Source organism: Syngnathoides biaculeatus, chromosome 21 (assembly GCF_019802595.1).
Source record: "Syngnathoides biaculeatus isolate LvHL_M chromosome 21, ASM1980259v1, whole genome shotgun sequence".
Taxonomy (NCBI): domain Eukaryota; kingdom Metazoa; phylum Chordata; class Actinopteri; order Syngnathiformes; family Syngnathidae; genus Syngnathoides; species Syngnathoides biaculeatus.
Genome location: NC_084660.1, coordinates 6,703,595 through 6,721,866, shown reverse-complemented (window position 1 = coordinate 6,721,866; position 18,272 = coordinate 6,703,595). Strand labels below are relative to the sequence as shown.

General features: G+C 39.8%; 1 long non-coding RNA gene across 5 annotated transcripts; it reads right to left on the bottom strand.

Moving 5' to 3' along the window:
* Positions 1–9,909: 9,909 nt before the first annotated feature.
* LOC133494623 (uncharacterized) lies at positions 9,910–14,135 on the bottom strand. 5 transcript variants are annotated; one of them, XR_009793344.1, is made up of 8 exons: positions 13,839–13,909; positions 13,526–13,635; positions 13,081–13,156; positions 12,605–12,747; positions 12,272–12,489; positions 11,452–12,161; positions 11,342–11,370; positions 9,910–10,793 (listed from the first exon to the last, which is right to left on the bottom strand). It is a non-coding gene; the product is annotated as an uncharacterized LOC133494623 (long non-coding RNA). The 5 variants fall into 5 exon arrangements; XR_009793343.1 differs by having other exon boundaries at positions 9,915–10,793; positions 11,452–11,802; positions 11,871–12,489; XR_009793342.1 differs by lacking the exon at positions 13,839–13,909 and adding an exon at positions 13,916–14,135 and having other exon boundaries at positions 9,913–10,793; positions 11,452–12,489.
* Positions 14,136–18,272: the final 4,137 nt, after the last annotated feature.

The following is an 18,272-nucleotide window of genomic DNA, read 5'->3' as shown; positions in this document are numbered from 1 at the left end:
GCGAAAAAACGACCATGTAAGTAAGGCGTTTTTTTCGCAAAAAAACGACCATGTATAGTAAGGCGTTTTTTTTTTTTTTTTCGCAAAAAACGATCATGTATAGTAAGGCATTTTTTTGCGAAAAAACGACCATGTATAGTAAGGCGTTTTTTTTGCGAAAAAACACCCATGTATAGTAAGGCGTTTTTTGCGAAAAAACACCCATGTATAGTAAGGCGTTTTTTTTGCGAAAAAACACCCATGTATAGTAAGGCGTTTTTTGCGAAAAAACGACCATGTATAGTAAGGCGTTTTTTTGCGAAAAAACGACCATGTATAGTAAGGCGTTTTTTTGCGAAAAACGACCATGTATAGTAAGGCGTTTTTTTGCGAAAAACGACCATGTATAGTAAGGCGTTTTTTGCGAAAAAAACGACCATGTATAGTAAGGCGTTTTTTTGCAAAAAACGACCATGTATAGTAAGGCGTTTTTTGCGAAAAAACGACCATGTATAGTAAGGCGTTTTTTTGCAAAAAAACGACCATGTATAGTAAGGCGGTTTTTTGCGAAAAACGACCATGTATAGTAAGGCGTTTTTTTTGCAAAAAACGACCATGTATTAAGAAGAATTTTTTTTTTGCAAAAAACGACCATGTATAGTCAGGAGGCGTTTTTTGCGAAAAAACGACCATGTATAGTAGAATTTTTTTTTGCAAAAAAACGACCATGTATGTCAGGTGTTTTTTTTGCGAAAAAACGACCATGTATAGTAAGGCGTTTTTTTGCAAAAAACGACCATGTATAGTAAGGGCGTTTTTTTCGCAAAAAAACCCCTGTATTCGTTAGGAGGCGTTTTTTTTCGCAAAAAACGACCATGTAAAGTAAGGTTTTTTTTGCGAAAAAACGACCATGTATAGTCAGCGTTTTTTTTGCGAAAAAACGACCATAGAAAGTAAGGTGTTTTTTTAAAAAAAAACGACCATGTATAGTAAGGCGTTTTTTTGCAAAAAAACGACCATGTATAGTAAGGCGTTTTTTTGCGAAAAAACGACCACGTATAGTAAGGCGTTTTTTTGCAAACAACGACCATGTATAGTAAGAAGTTTTTTTTGCAAAAAACGACCATGTATAGTAAGGCGTTTTTTGCGAAAAAACGACCATGTATAGTAAGGCGTTTTTTTGCAAAAAAACGACCATGTATAGTAAGGCGTTTTTTTGCAAAAAACGACCATGTATAGTAAGGCGAGAGAGAGAAAAAACGACCATGTATAGTAAGGCGTTTTTTGCGAAAAAACACCCATGTAAAGTAAGGCATTTTTTTCGGGAAAAACGACCATGTATAGTCAGGCGTTTTTTTGCGAAAAAACGACCATAGAAAGTAAGCCGTTTTTTGAAAAAAAACGACCATGTATAGTAAGGCGTTTTTTTGCGAAAAAACGACAATGTATAGTAAGGCGTTTTTTTCGCAAAAAAACGACCATGTATAGTAAGGCGTTTTTTTGCGAAAAAACGACCATGTATAGTCAAGCGTTTTTTGCGAAAAAACGACCATAGAAGTAAGCCGTTTTTTGAAAAAAAAACGACCATGTATAGTAAGGCGTTTTTTTGCGAAAAAACGACAATGTATAGTAAGGCGTTTTTTTCGCAAAAAAACGACCATGTATAGTAAGGCGTTTTTTTTTCGCAAAAAACGACCATGTATAGTAAGGCGTTTTTTTTGCAAAAAACGACCATGTATAGTAAGGCGTTTTTTTCCGAAAAAACGACCATGTATAGTAAGGCGTTTTTTTGCGAAAAACGACCATGTATAGTAAGGCGTTTTTTTGCGAAAAACGACCATTATAGTCAGGCGTTTTTTTTGTTGCGAAAAAAACGACCATGTATAGTAAGCGTTTTTTTTTTCGCAAAAAACGATCATGATAGTAGGCATTTTTTGCGAAAACATATCATGTATCGTAGCGTTTTTTTTTTCGCAAAAACTACCATGTATAGTAGGCGTTTTTTTTTCGCAAAAAACGACCATGTATAGTAAGAGCGTTTTTTTTGCGAAAAAACGACCACATGTATAGTAAGGCAATTTTTTTGCGAAAAACGAACCTGTATAGTAAGAGGCTTTTTTTTTGCGGAACAAACGACCATTATAGTAAGGCGTTTTTTGCGGAAAACGACCATTATATAAGGCGTTTTTTTTCGCAAAAAACCCCCATGTAAAGTAGGAGGCGTTTTTTTTTTTTTCGCAGAAAAAACGACCATGTAAAGGGGGGGCACGGCGGTAATTCAGTACTCTCTTTTTTTTTTTCTCCCCACAACCCATGTATCGTAAGGCGTTTTTTGCGGAAAAACGACCATGTATAGTAGAAGGAAGGCGTTTTGTTGCGGAAAAACGACCATGTATAGTAAGTGCGTTTTTTTTCGCAAAAAAAACGACCATGTAAAGTAAGGCGTTGTTTTTTCGGCAAAAAACGACCATGTATAGTAGGCGTTTTTTTCGTCCAAAAACGGACCAGGTTAGTAAGCGTTTTTTTGCGGAAAAACGATCCATGTATAAGTAAGAGTTTTTTTTTCGCCAAAAAAACGACCATGTAAAGTAGGCGTTTTTTTTTCGCAAAAAACGATCATGTATAGTAAGGCATTTTTTGCGAAAACAGATCATGTATCGTAAGTCGTTTTTTTGCGAAAAAACGACCATGTAACGGAAGGCATTTTTTGCGAAAACCCCCCATGTATAGTAAGGCGTTTTTTTGCAAAAAAACGACCATGTATAGTCAGGCGTTTTTTTTTTCCGAAAAAACGACCATGTATAGTAAGTGCGTTTTTTGCAAAAAACGCCATGTATAGTAACGCTTTTTTTGCGAAAAAACCCCCATGTATAGTAAGGCGTTTTTTGCGAAAAAACCCCCATGTATAATAAGGCTTTTTTTGCGAAAAAAACACACCCATGTATAGTAAGAGGCGTTTTTTTGCGAAAAAAACACCCATGTATAGTAAGGGCGTTTTTTTGCGAAAAAACGACCATGTATAGTAAGGAGGCGTTTTTTTTGCGAAAAAACGACCATGTAGAGTAAGGCGTTTTTTTCCGAAAAAACGACCATGTATCGGAATGCATTTTTTGCGAAAAAACACCCTGTATAGTAAGGCGTTTTTTGCAAAAAACGACCATGTATAGTAAGACGTTTTTTTTTCAAAAAACGACCATGTATAGTAAGGCTTTTTTTTCGCAAAAAGATAATGGATAGTAAGGCGTTTTTTTTTCGCAAAAAAACGACCATGTATAGTAAGAGGCGTTTTTTTCGCAAAAAAAGATAATGGATAGTAAGGTGTTTTTTTGCGAAAAAACGACCAAGTATAGTAAGGCGTTTTTTTTGTTGTTTTTTTCCAAAAACGACCATGTATAGTAAGGCGTTTTTTTTTTTTTTTTTCAAAAAAAAACGACCATGTAATAGTAGGGCGTTTTTTTCGCAAAAAAAGATAATGGATAGTAAGGTGTTTTTTTGCGAAAAAACGACCAAGTATAGTAAGGCGTTTTTTTGGGCAAAAAACGACAATGTATAGTAAAGGCGTTTTTTGAAAAAAAAAAAAAACGACGATGTATAGTAAGGCGTTTTTTTGCAAAAAACGACAATGTATAGTAAGGCGTTTTTTGAAAAAAAACGACCATGTATCGTAAGAGGCGTTTTTTTCGCAAAAAACGACCATGTATCGTAAGGCGTTTTTTTTCGCAAAAAACGACCATGTAATCGTACGAGGCGTTTTTTTCGCAAAAAAAGACAATGTATAGTAAGGCGTTTTTTGAAAAAAAACGACCATGTTATCGTAAGGAGGCGTTTTTTTCGCAAAAAACGACCATGTATCGTAAGGCGTTTTTTTCGCAAAAAACGACCATGTATCGTAAGGCGTTTTTTTCGCAAAAAAAGATAATGTATAGTAAGGTGTTTTTTGCGAAAAAACGACCAAGTATAGTAAGGCGTTTTTTTGGCAAAAAAACGACAATGTATAGTAAGGCGTTTTTTTTGAAAAAAAACGACAATGTATAGTAAGGCGTTTTTTTCGCAAAAAAAGATAATGGATAGTAAGGTGTTTTTTGCGAAAAAACGACCATGTATAGTAATGCGTTTTTTTTGCAAAAAAACGACAATGTATAGTAAGCGTTTTTTGGCGAAAAACACCATGTATAGTAAGGCGTTTTTTTTCGCAAAAAAAGACCATGTATAGTAAGGCGTTTTTTTTGCGAAAAAAACGACCATGTATAGTAAGGCGTTTTTTTGCAAAAAAACGACCATGTATAGTAAGGCGTTTTTTTGCAAAAAAACGACCATGTATAGTAAGGCGTTTTTTTTCGCAAAAACGACCATGTATAGTAAGGCGTTTTTTTTCGCAAAAAACGACCATGTATCGTAGGCGTTTTTTTCGCAAAAAACGACCATGTAAAGTAAGGTGGTTTTTTTTCGCAAAATAACGACCATTGATAGTAAGGCGTTTTTTTGCAAAAAAAGATAATGTATAGTAAGGTGTTTTTTTTTGCGAAAAAACGACCATGTATAGTAAGGCGTTTTTTTGCGAAAAACAAATCATGTATCGTAAGGTGTTTTTTGCGAAAAAACGACCATGTAACGGAAGGCGTTTTTTGCGAAAAAACACCTATGTAGTAAGGCGTTTTTTTGCAAAAAAAACGACCATGTATAGTAAGGCGTTTTTTGCGAAAACAAGATCATGTATCGTAAGGTGTTTTTTGCGAAAAAACGACCATGTAACGGAAGGCATTTTTTGCGAAAAAACACCATGTATAGTAAGGCGTTTTTTTGCAAAAAAACGACCATGTATAGTAAGGCGTTTTTTTGCAAAAAAACGACCATGTATAGTAAGGCGTTTTTTTTTCGCAAAAAACGACCATGTATAGTAAGGCGTTTTTTTCGCAAAAAACGACCATGTATAGTAAGGCGTTTTTTTTTCCAAAACGACAATGTATAGTAAGGCGGTTTTTTTTCGCAAAAAAACGACCATGTAACGGAAGGCATTTTTTGCGAAAAAACGACCATGTATAGTAAGGCGTTTTTTTGCAAAAAAACGACCATGTATAGTAAGGCGTTTTTTTTCGCAAAAAAACGACCATGTATAGTAAGGCGTTTTTTTTTCGCAAAAACGACCATGTATAGTAAGGCGTTTTTTTTCGCAAAAAAACGACCATGTATAGTAAGGCGTTTTTTTTTCGCAAAAAAAACGACCATGTATAGTAAGGCGTTTTTTTTTCGCAAAAAAACGACCATGTATAGTAAGGCGTTTTTTTCGCAAAAAAACGACCACGTATAGTCAGGCGTTTCGTTCGCAAAAAACGACCACGTATAGTCAGGCGTTTTTTTCGCAAAAAACGACCACGTATCGTAAGGCGTTTTTTTTCGCAAAAAACGACCATGTATCGTAAGGCGTTTTTTTCGCAAAAAACGACCATGTATCGTAAGGCGTTTTTTTCGCAAAAAACGACCATGTATAGTAAGGCGTTTTTTTCGCAAAAAAAAACGACCATGTAAAGTAAGGCGTTTTTTTTTTCGCAAAAAACGATCATGTATAGTAAGGCATTTTTCGCAAAAAACGACCATGTATAGTAAGGCGTTTTTTTGCGAAAAAACGACCATGTATAGTAAGGCATTTTTTTGCGAAAAAACGACCATGTATAGTAAGGCGTTTTTTTGCGGAAAAACGACCATGTATAGTAAGACGTTTTTTTCGCCAAAAAAAACGACCATGTAAAGTAAGGCGTTTTTTTTCGCAAAAAACGATCATGTATAGTAAGGCATTTTTTGCGAAAACAAGATCATGTATCGTAAGGCGTTTTTTTGCGAAAAAACGACCATGTAACGGAAGGCATTTTTTGCGAAAAAACACCCATGTATAGTCAGGTGTTTTTTGAGAAAAAACGACCAAGTATAGTAAGGCGTTTTTTTGCGAAAAAACGACCAAGTATAGTAAGGCGTTTTTTTGCGAAAAAACGACCATGTATAGTAAGGCGTTTTTTTGCGAAAAAACACCCATGTATAGTAAGGCGTTTTTTGCGAAAAAACGACCATGTAAAGTAAAGCGTTTTTTTTCGCAAAAAACGACCATGTATAGTAAGCGTTTTTTTTCGCAAAAAACGACCATGTATAGTAAGGCGTTTTTTTGCGAAAAAACGACCATGTATAGTAAGGCGTTTTTTTGCGAAAAACGACCATGTATAGTAAGGCGTTTTTTTGCGAAAAAACGACCATGTATAGTCAGGCGTTTTTTGCGAAAAAACGACCATGTATAGTAAGGCGTTTTTTTTTCGCAAAAAACGATCATGTATAGTAAGGCATTTTTTGCGAAAACAAGATCATGTATCGTAAGGCGTTTTTTTGCGAAAAAACACCCATGTATAGTAAGGCGTTTTTTTTCGCAAAAAACGACCATGTATAGTAAGGCGTTTTTTTGCGAAAAACGACCATGTATAGTAAGGCATTTTTTTGCGAAAAACGACCATGTATAGTAAGGCGTTTTTTTGCGAAAAAACGACCATGTATAGTAAGGCGTTTTTTTGCGGAAAAACGACCATGTATAGTAAGGCGTTTTTTCGCAAAAAAAACGACCATGTAAAGTAAGGCGTTTTTTTTTTCGCAAAAAACGATCATGTATAGTAAGGCATTTTTTGCAAAAAAACGACCATGTATAGTAAGGCGTTTTTTTGCGAAAAAACGACCATGTATAGTAAGGCATTTTTTTGCGAAAAAAACGACCATGTATAGTAAGGCGTTTTTTTGCGAAAAAACGACCATGTATAGTAAGGCGTTTTTTTGCGGAAAAACGACCATGTATAGTAAGGCGTTTTTTTTTTTTCGCAAAAAAAAAACGACCATGTAAAGTAAGGCGTTTTTTTTTTCGCAAAAAACGACCATGTATAGTAAGGCGTTTTTTCGCCAAAAAACGACCATGTATAGTAAGGCGTTTTTTTGCGGAAAAACGACCATGTATATATAGTAAGGCGTTTTTTTGCGGAAAAACGACCATGTATAGTAAGGCGTTTTTTTCGCAAAAAAAAACGACCATGTAAAGTAAGGCGTTTTTTTTCGCAAAAAACGACCATGTATAGTAAGGCGTTTTTTTCGCCAAAAAACGACCATGTATAGTAAGGCGTTTTTTTGCGGAAAAACGACCATGTATAGTAAGACGTTTTTTTCGCCAAAAAAAACGACCATGTAAAGTAAGGCGTTTTTTTTTCGCAAAAAACGATCATGTATAGTAAGGCATTTTTTGCGAAAACAAGATCATGTATCGTAAGTCGTTTTTTTGCGAAAAAACGACCATGTAACGGAAGGCATTTTTTGCGAAAAAACACCCATGTATAGTAAGGCGTTTTTTTGCAAAAAAACGACCATGTATAGTAAGGCGTTTTTTTCCGAAAAAACGACCATGTATAGTAAGGCGTTTTTTGCCAAAAAACGACCATGTATAGTAAGGCGTTTTTTACGAAAAAACCCCCATGTATAGTAAGGCGTTTTTTGCGAAAAAACCCCCATGTATAATAAGGCGTTTTTTGCGAAAAAAAACACCCATGTATAGTAAGGCGTTTTTTGCGAAAAAAACACCCATGTATAGTAAGGCGTTTTTTTGCGAAAAAACGACCATGTATAGTAAGGCGTTTTTTTCCGAAAAAACGACCATGTATCGGAAGGCATTTTTTGCGAAAAAACACCCATGTATAGTAAGGCGTTTTTTTGCAAAAAACGACCATGTATAGTAAGGCGTTTTTTTCGCAAAAAAAGATAATGGATAGTAAGGCGTTTTTTTCGCAAAAAACGACCATGTATAGTAAGGCGTTTTTTTCGCAAAAAAAGATAATGGATAGTAAGGTGTTTTTTGCGAAAAAACGACCAAGTATAGTAAGGCGTTTTTTTTTTTTTTCAAAAAACGACCATGTATAGTAAGGCGTTTTTTTTTTTTTTCAAAAAACGACCATGTATCGGAAGGCATTTTTTTGCGAAAAAACCCCCATGTATAGTAAGGCGTTTTTTTGCAAAAAACGACCATGTATAGTAAGGCGTTTTTTTCGCAAAAAAGATATGGATAGTAAGGCGTTTTTTTCGCAAAAACGACCATGTATAGTAAGGCGTTTTTTTTCGCAAAAACGATAATGGATAGTAAGGTGTTTTTTGCGAAAAAACGACCATGTATAGTAAGGCGTTTTTTTTGAAAAAAAAACGACCATGTATAGTAAGGCGTTTTTTTGCAAAAAAACGACAATGTATAGTAAGGCGTTTTTTGAAAAAAAAACGACCATGTATCGTAAGGCGTTTTTTTCGCAAAAAACGACCATGTATCGTTAGGCGTTTTTTTCGCAAAAAATGACCATGTAAAGTAAGGTGGTTTTTTTCGCAAAATACGACCATGTATAGTAAGGCGTTTTTTTCGCAAAAAAAGATAATGGATAGTAAGGTGTTTTTTGCGAAAAAACGACCATGTATAGTAAGGCGTTTTTTTGCAAAAAAACGACCATGTATAGTAAGGCGTTTTTTTTCGCAAAAAACGACAATGTATAGTAAGGCGTTTTTTTGCGAAAAAACGACCATCTATAGTAAGGCATTTTTTGCGAAAACAAGATCATGTATCGTAAGGTGTTTTTTTGCGAAAAAACGACCATGTAACGGAAGGCATTTTTTGCGAAAAAACACCTATGTATAGTAAGGCGTTTTTTTCGCAAAAAAAACGACCATGTATAGTAAGGCGTTTTTTTTTCGCAAAAAAACGACCATGTATAGTAAGGCGTTTTTTTTTCGCAAAAAAACAACCATGTATAGTAAGGCGTTTTTTTTTCGCAAAAAAACGACCATGTATAGTAAGGCGGTTTTTTTTCGCAAAAAAACGACCATGTATAGTAAGGCGTTTTTTTCGCAAAAAAACGACCACGTATCGTTAGGCGTTTTTTTCGCAAAAAAACGACCACGTATAGTCAGGCGTTTCGTTCGCAAAAAACGACCACGTATAGTCAGGCGTTTTTTTCGCAAAAAACGACCATGTATCGTAAGGCGTTTTTTTCGCAAAAAACGACCATGTATCGTTAGGCGTTTTTTTCGCAAAAAACGACCATGTAAAGTAAGGTGGTTTTTTTCACAAAATACGACCATGTATAGTCAGGTGTTTTTTTCGCAAAAAAACGACCATGTATAGTAAGGCGTTTTTTTGCAAAAAAAACGACCATGTATAGTAAGGCGTTTTTTTCCGAAAAAACGACCATATAACGGAAGGCATTTTTTGCGAAAAAACGACCATGTATAGTAAGGCGTTTTTTGGCGAAAAAACGACCACGTAGACATTCCGGTGCAACGTTGGGTCGAGGCTGGAATCGAACCCAAGACCACAAGTTGTCAGGCCGCTCACGAGGGAACACTTAGGGCGGGGTCATCTTTGCCAAGTGCAGGTTGAAGAATTTGTTGGAATGGCTGCCGGCTGGAGCGCCCCCTTGTGCTCACACTTGAACACCGCTTGAGCGCTTAAAAAAATTCGCACTCGTGGCTGAGCTCACCTCTGTCGGCAACTTTTTCCATTTGTGTGCAGCATTGTCGCTCGATTGCGTTTCGTCATTTTTGCTTTGGACTCAGCCCTCCACTATTTGAGCTCGGCTGGTTTTGGATTCTTAACACATTTGTAAGGAGACTTTGACTCAAAGACCGAACCGCCGGATGATTAAAAGATGAGCCGGACGTCACCACAAACTCAATTTATTTGTTCAACACAAATGGCAGAACAAAAAAAAAAAAAAAAGAAAGACCTGCAGGTTCGCCCCGCCCTCAAAAAAAAAAAAAAAAATAAACATGACAAGACATTTTTGAAAAAGTGGTTACATTGTCAAACATTCCATTTCAATGCAAGTCATGAAAACTTTTGACTTTGACCCTTTCCTTCAAACAAATACACAACCTCAAACGCATCACAATAAATTTTGTCAACAAAGTTCACAATTCTTGCCATAAAAGCACATCTCAAAACAAAGGAAAAACATCCAATTAAAAGTTAGCATTAGTTGGTGCACACCCAGTGAGTTAGTGAGGAAGTGGACAAACACCCAAGTAGAACCGAGACATACTCTGCCTGCATCCCGGGTGCTTGGCCCCCGGCGGAAGAACTTTGTTCTAGACGGAGTTTTATTTTGGGGTGGGGGGTGAGAAAATACTTTAACATGTGGTCACAGATGTTAATGTGCAATAACTGTACACTTGCCTGACGGGGAAATTCATCGTTCATCTCGTGTTCTGCCATTTGCTGAAACAATACCAAATATGAGTTTTTGCGGTGGGTTCTCGCATTCATTCAAGGGCTGCAGTAGGACTCAAAAATGAGCAACATTCAGGACATGCCAGAAAACCAGATCCGGCCTCACAGCGACCGCCGAACCCAACGAAATTATCCAACCGCCAGCCTTTACACACCTGCCCTCCTGTCAAAAATCTGACCAACTACCAAACAACTCGCTTCCATTGCTCGTCAACCAAGGGAAGCCACACGGCTCGCTACTCTGCCCGCCCCTGTTCACCCTTTAACTTTGACCGCAATTCCTACTTGCGTTCCCGCTTCTTGCGCAGTTGCATCCCCAGAGCGGGAGTGGCCACAAACTCAGAACCAAGACAGACTCTCCCTGTGCGGTTGGAGCGGGGCGACCTTTTGTTCCAGATTGCCGGTGGCGTGCCAGGTGAGGGGACACCGGAATCCATCCCCTCGGACTGCCCTGCAGTGGGAGCGGGTCCAAAGGAGGACCCCAAAACGGGCCGAGTCCAAAAGGGAAAAGATGCAGCAGCACCTTTTACAGCAACTAAAACAAAATGCATTTTATATATATATATATTTTTTTTTTTATTAAATCGCACACATTTGAACACTTTATCCAATTTAAATTTTCACCCCATCGCCTCACAGTACATCCTTTTTGAGATTTGTTTTGTTTTTAACCCCTGCATGCAAATTTTGCCTTTAACTCCACATTGTCACGTTTTAATTGTATGTACATTTATACTTTGGGAAATTTTTTATGCTTCGTCATCGGTTTGTCTTCACAGGCTGAATTATAAAGCATATTTTGGGGCACTAAACTGCCTGACTGCGCAAGTCATTTTTGGTCTAAAATGTATTTGCACACGATAAACAGTTCAATGTACAAAGCCATTTTATTTCTAATAAAGCACATTTGACACATACGAAAGAGTGAAGGACAGAACAAGTCAAATACAAACATGAAAAATAATTTTTGGGGGAATTTTATTGTCACCAAATTATGAACACGTTCAAACATTTGAACAAAATGCACAGCAAACTGCGTTAGTGAGCGGAGACAAACACCAAGCGGACCGACTACATACTCACCCTCCGGTTGGCGCCTTTGTTTGGGGATGCTGCGGGGGGGGGGGGGGGGGGAGAAGCACACCGACGTTGACGTCTTTTTGCAAGATGTTACGTTCGTGACGCGTACTCACCGAGAGACAAGAAGTCCTCCCTCGTCGAGCTGCTTGGCCACGCGTCGTCTTCACGGGGGTCGCCCGCTACAACCGACCCCTGACCCCCTCGAAAGCTGCAGCGTACGCCGACACTGAAATCCGTTCTGGACCCAGACAGACCAAAACGAGCCGATCGGCTCCAAGGGACGTCGGCACCGCAGATGCTACAAATCAAGACCAGCCGGCTCCAGTCGACCAAGGAAGATCCGCAAAACTCTCCGAACTTCCTTCGCCAAAGCTGCCCTCCTCCCGTTCACCACGTTCACGTCGCGCTTGCTTCCTTTATTTGGTCCGTTCCGTTTCCCCTTGCTCAGCCTTTCTGCAGCTCGCCTCCAAAATATGTACGCACAACACAATTAGTTGCACGCTGGTGACTTCAATTTGTGTGTACTTCTTACCCTCATCCGGTGGATGTTGGCGCCTCGTTTTCTCTGCTCCACCTCTTCGACGCGGGGGCAAGAGTGGAGAGAGGGGAAAAAAAAAAAAAAAAAAAAAAACACGCAACACTTCTAAAATTAGAACAACTTCATCTACTTATGTCCCAAAAGTGGCATATTTTATGCAACACCGGCTAAAACCAAGGCAAAGACAACAAAGGGGGAAGCGCAGTGGCATCAGCGTGAAGGTCCGCAAGAGGACAGTTTGCCGTTCCGGTCGACGCTCCAGCGGCCTCAAAGATTGCGACGCGTCTGCAGAGATGAGCGGAGAAAATATTGCGGACTTCATGAGGCAGTCCCAGCTGCCGTGCGTTCACCGTGGAGACCTTCAACTTCCTGGGAGTTTAAAAATCGCTCCAGACCTGAAAAAGGCCCAGCGGAAGGTCGACTTCCCGCGTCTGCTAAAGAAACGTGGCCTGCCGCAGAAGCTGCTGAGGGAGTTCGACATTCCAGTCATCGAATCAGTCCCGTGTTCTGCTTTCCACCTCCGAGCAAAACTGCTGAAAAGATGGGCCCTCAAGCCCCCCTTGAGGTCCTGCACGCTGCCAGAGCTCTGCCTCCAAAATCCTCTTGCAGCTTCCTTCCCTCAGGTCGGCGCGACCGCACAATGCAAAGCGCAACAACTTGCCGTTAACTTCCAACATTGCGACAATTTCGCCGTCACATCTCCGTCAGGCCATGTGGACGCTGCTCACCTGGCACAAGTTCGTGTTGAATGCGGCTTTGAGGACCCCGACTGGACAGCATCGCCGTGTACAGTTTTTCACATGTACTGTATTAGTTATAGTCATAACTTATTTCTCCGATTTCTGTGTTCTTGCCCAATCCGCCGCTGCCCCTGAAAGCAAAAAGTTGGTGTTGAGCAATATGGACGGATGACAACTTGAGCGTCCACACTAAAATATAGAGGGCCAAATTAATGTTCAAAAATCATAATGTGAGTCAGTGCGAAACCCCTCGCCATTAACTTCCGAGCCCGTTTTGTCACATCTGTCGGGCCAAATGGACCCGACCCCATTGTTTATGTTCAACTGTTTTCATTTGACAGATGACTGCATCTTTTTGCATAATTGCTCCGCCTCAAAAAAAAAAAAAAAAAAATTATGCAACTTCAAGTATTCTCTCAATTGACTTATACTAGAGCGGTGACCATTTTTTTTTATGTACCTACATCATCGAGATGATTCTGATTGGTCTTTAAGAACTGCTGACCCTGGTGCGTCATCGGATTCTGCACCTCCACCACCCTGGGGAGAAAGAGAGGGAAAAATAAAAACCAGTACAAAATGTTTTATGTGGTGACCAGTACTTCAGTCATCCCCCAAAACCCGCAACGTGCGCCTCCGCCTTTCCAACCGCCATCCTGAACCGCGACCGGCCAAACAACTCCAAACCGCCTCGAGCACGACCTTGCCAACACCACCTGACTGACTGTCCAAGATCAGCCCTACCAACACTTCGCCTGCCTGCCTGCGTCACGAATCAGACCTCCGAAAAACACACAAATCCAATCTGGAGCTCCAATCACCCAACACAAACCACAAAGTCCAGTACTCTGCCCCCAGCTGTTCACTTTTGTTTTTCCACGGGGGGCCTCGGACAAACCGTCCCCTTACCTCCTCCCACCTGGCGAGCTCGTCTTACAACCTGCAAAAAGCACACAAGTGTCAATAGTTGGGAGCTGGAAACGTTTTGTACACGTTCCCATCGTCGGAGGAAGCACCACCTTTGAAAAGAAAGATACAAATATCAAGCAAATGTACAATATACATTAACAATACAGGTAAATAGTCACAAAAAAACGACACCGAAGAGCTGGCATGCATAAAAAAAAAAAAAAAAAAAAAAAAGTCACGTAAAAAGAAACGCAAGTGTGCAGCACAAAGTGACGTGCAAACATGCCGCGCTCGAGCAAACCCACGCACAAACCTTTCCTTCCACGCGGCCGCAAAGACATTTCCACCATTACAAACATTTGCTTGCTCACGTGAGAAAACGCCACTCACCCGCTCACCTTTTTGCTGCTCATGCCCATTAGTGCACCTGCATCCGCTTTCTGGCTCCCTGGTGCGCACCTGCCTCCAATGAGCTCCTCCCCCCACGCCGTAAAGGAGAGCCGAGGCGAGCGTTTTTCGCAAAAAAAAAAAAAAAAAAAAATTAAGCGAGTTTCCCCTGGAAAAATTCAAAATGAAGGCAGTCATTCAGCGTCCTCGCGCGCCGCAACTGAAATTCACTCCCCCCCAGGGTATGTCAGAAACATCCCCACCGACAAGTCATCGGGAAGTTATTTTATAAAGTCGACTGACGTCCTCTTGCAAGCGCCGCCTTGTGGACAGTCTTGGAAAAAAAAAAACCTTTTCTAAAAACATAAAGCATTATACTGTACATGGTCTAAAAATAAATAAATGGATTAGTGCAGTAGGGTTAAGGTATTCCTTAACAGGATGGAAAGGAGGACCCTAAAACAGGCAGAGTCCAAAAGAGAAAAGATGGAGAAACTAAAAACAAAATGCATCACTTCCAAACTTAATGTCTGCAACTTGTCAGGCATCCAACAAAATGCGTTGTATGTCTTTTTAGATCGCACACAATTTGAAAATATTTCCAATTTTATGCCCCCTCCACAAAATATGTCCCATTTCTTTGAGATTTTGTGTACAAAGGCCTGCATATTATAGAGATTAAAATGCCTGACTGCGCATGTCATTTTTCGTCTGAAATATATTTGCACACCATAAAAAGTTATATGCACATTTGTTCCAAATAAAGCACATTTCACACATACAAAAGAGTCAAGGAAGCTTGGGTCACCTCCAGAACAAAATTGAAAACTTTGTTCCTGAATTATGAACACGTTCAAACATGGCTTTGACAAAAATGCACATCTCACTCAAAAAAAAAAAAAAAAAAATTATTTCACTGGTATGCGTATACATATATACATATTGGCTTTTTTGTCCCCTTAGACTCACCGTCAATCATGCAAAACAGGAAAAAAAAAATAAATAAAAATTTTAAAAAGTGCAGATCATTTTAATTTGTGCATGTTCTTGTTACCCTGATCCAGCCCCTTCTGGTCTCTTATCCTCCGCCACCCTGAAAAAAAAAAAAAAAAAAAAAAACATTGTTTATACGAGTCGAGCAATATGATTTGTGTCCTCCCTCCAACCTTCAAAGCGGCACCCACAAAACTACTCCGGACGAAGACAAGCCACAACTAGCAGACTAACTCAAGCGGGATCCTGCAAACAACACTAGACTGCACCGAGGCGTCCAACCATCATCCCTCTTAACGCTTTCCACGCGCCAACTGCACCAATTGACCCCTCCGTACAGGGCACTTAACCACGCCTCCTGAAGTGACGTCACGCCACGTGCGCTGACGTAAGACAAACGGTAAAAATGGCAAATACAATACAATACATTCTGAACTGAGACAGACCTCCATGTTCTCATTTCATTCAATCATTCACACGTAGCAATGTTATGCTAGCGGAGAACGTCTCATTCATTTATACGAGACGTGGATTCAAAATCAAATTTAGGACATATCTTCGTGCAAACACAGTCTGGTTAACTTTCGGGGCCGCGAGCCAGCGACAAATCGATAACGTTTGTGCAGTCCGATCATCGCTAAATATCGCTCGACAAAGAATAAGTGTGTCAACGTTCACACGTGCGGTGTTATGCTAGCGGAGAACGTCTCATTCATTTATACGAGACGTGGATTCAAAATCAAATTAGGGCATATCTTCGTGCAAACACAGTCTGGTTAAACTACGAGCCAGCGCAATCGATAACGTTTGTGCAGTCCGATCATCGCTAATATCGACAAAGATAAGGTGTCAATCGTTTCCACGTAGCAATGTTATTCTAGCGGAGAACGTCTCATTCATTTATACGAAACGTGGATTAAAAATCAAATTTAGGACATATCTTCGCGCAAACACAGTCTGGTTAACTTTCGGCCGCGAGCCAGCGACAAATCGATAACGTTTGTGCAGTCCGATCATCGCTAAATATCGCTCGACAACTAAGTGTGTCAATCGTTCACACGTAGCAATGTTAGCTAGCGGAGAACGTCTCATTCATTATACGAGACGTGGATTAAAATCTTAGGACATACTTTCAAAACAGTCTGGTTAACTTTAGCGAGCAGCGACAAATCGATACGTTGTGCAGTCGATCATCGCTAAATACGCTCGACAAAGAATAGGTGTCAATCGTTCACACGTAGCGGTGTTATATAGCGGAGAAGTCTCATTCATTATACGAGACGTGGAGTAAAAATCAATTTAGGACATATCTTCGTGCAAACACAGTCTGGGTAACTTTCGGCCGCAGCCAGCGACAAATCGATACGTTTGTGCAGTCCGATCATCGCTAAATATCGCTCGACAAAGTAATAGTGTGTCAATCGTTCAACGTAGCGGTGTTATGCTAGCAGAGAACGTCTCATTCATTTATACGAGACGTGATTTCATTTAGGACATAGCGTGCAAAACAAGTTTGGTTAATCGGCCGCGAGCCAGAACAAATCGATACGTTTGTGCAGTCGACAAGATAAGTGTTGTATCGTTCAGACGTAGCGGTGATTGCTAGCAAGAACGTCTCATTATTATACGAGGAGTGGATTAACAATCAAATTTCATATTTCGTGCAAACACAGTCTGGTTAAGCTACGCCCGCGAGCCAGCAACAAATCGATACGTTTGTGCAGTCCGATCATCGCTAAATATCACTCGACAAAGAATAAGTGTGTCAATCGTTCACACGTAGCGGTGTTATGCTAGCGGAGAACGTCTCATTCATTTATACGAGACGTGGATTCAAAATCAAATTTAGGGCATATCTTCGTGCAAACACAGTCTGGTTAACTTTCGGCCGCGAGCCAGCAACAAATCGATACGTTTGTGCAGTCGACAAAGAATAAGTGTGTCAATCGTTCAGACGCAGCAGTGTTATGCTAGCGAAGAACTTCGAATTCATTTATACGAGACATGTATTGAAAATCAAATATAGGGCATACCTTCGTGTTCCGGTTGATATTAGATGGATTTAGTTGATGATGCGGTCTTCCACAAAGTTTGATCCATCGAAGGCATTTTTCGTACTGGGTCTTCGGTTTTGGAAAGGGTACGAATGGAACTCCACCAACTCGCCTTTCAGGATACCTGTCGTCACTATTACAAAGTCCGTGACTACACCTCTTAGCCATATTTTTGGTTAAATAACCGAAATACGCGATAAAACGCGAACAAAACCAATCCTGGACCATGCAAAGTTGTCTGAGAAAATGGCGGGAGCAAAAACGGGCTTTGGTTTATGCAGATCTCTGGCCTCTGATTGGTCAGTGACGCGGATTGCGCAATATCCACGGAGGGGTCAATTGAACATGTCACACAATCGCCATCGTTTGCTACACAAGGTGTGCCACAAAGCCCAGTACTGCGCCACCTTGTAGTGAGATTAACAGTGCCGTTCCGTGCCGCCATGTTGGATGTGGCAAATTCTCGCACTCTGCATCCATTATTGGTTACGTCATGGTCAACACAGGCTCTGACTTCTGGTCAGGGCAAAAAGTATGATAAAAGTATGATAAACACACACACATTGTAATGGATAACGATGCGATGAATATATAATAATTAATTATGAAGGTTAAGGTGAACCACATTGTGGGTAGGGGGTTTGCTCTAGAGTGCCTTGTCGCCGCGGCCTGGAAAACTAAGACGTTTTTTTTTTGTGTGAAAATAAACGACCATGTATACTAAGGCGTTTCTTAGGCAAAAAATTACCATGTATAGTAAGGCGTTTTTTTGCAAAAAAAACGACCATATATAGTAAGGCGTTTTTTTTTGGGGGGGGGGGGAACGACATAGTATACTAAGACGTTTTTTGGTTAAAAAAAATGTATAGTAAGGTGTTTTTTTACGAAAAAAAAAAACAACCATGTATACTAAGTTTTTTTTTTTATTCCACCATGACAGCAAGTCACAAATAAACTAAGACAAAAAGCAGGCGCCATGACCTGGAATATGACAAGTCTCCACCATGCGACCCGGAAGTAGTTCTGCTCGTTCCTGACGATCTATTTCTGGCGTTGGTTTTGCGCCGCCTTGTGGCCAAATAAAGGTCAGTCTTGGGAAACGTCTTAATATTTTTTTTTTTTTTTTTTTTTACGGTCATACACCATCTCAGGCCTTAGTCTTTTGGATGGATAGATACATTTTACAAGACCATTTTTTTAAAGCTTGACTCTGGATATATATATGCAGTAAATATTTCCACAAATTTATTTGTGAAATCTGGTCCTGTTTCTGTACAAAATGGAGTGGTGTGGCCACAGAAAAGTACACGTGA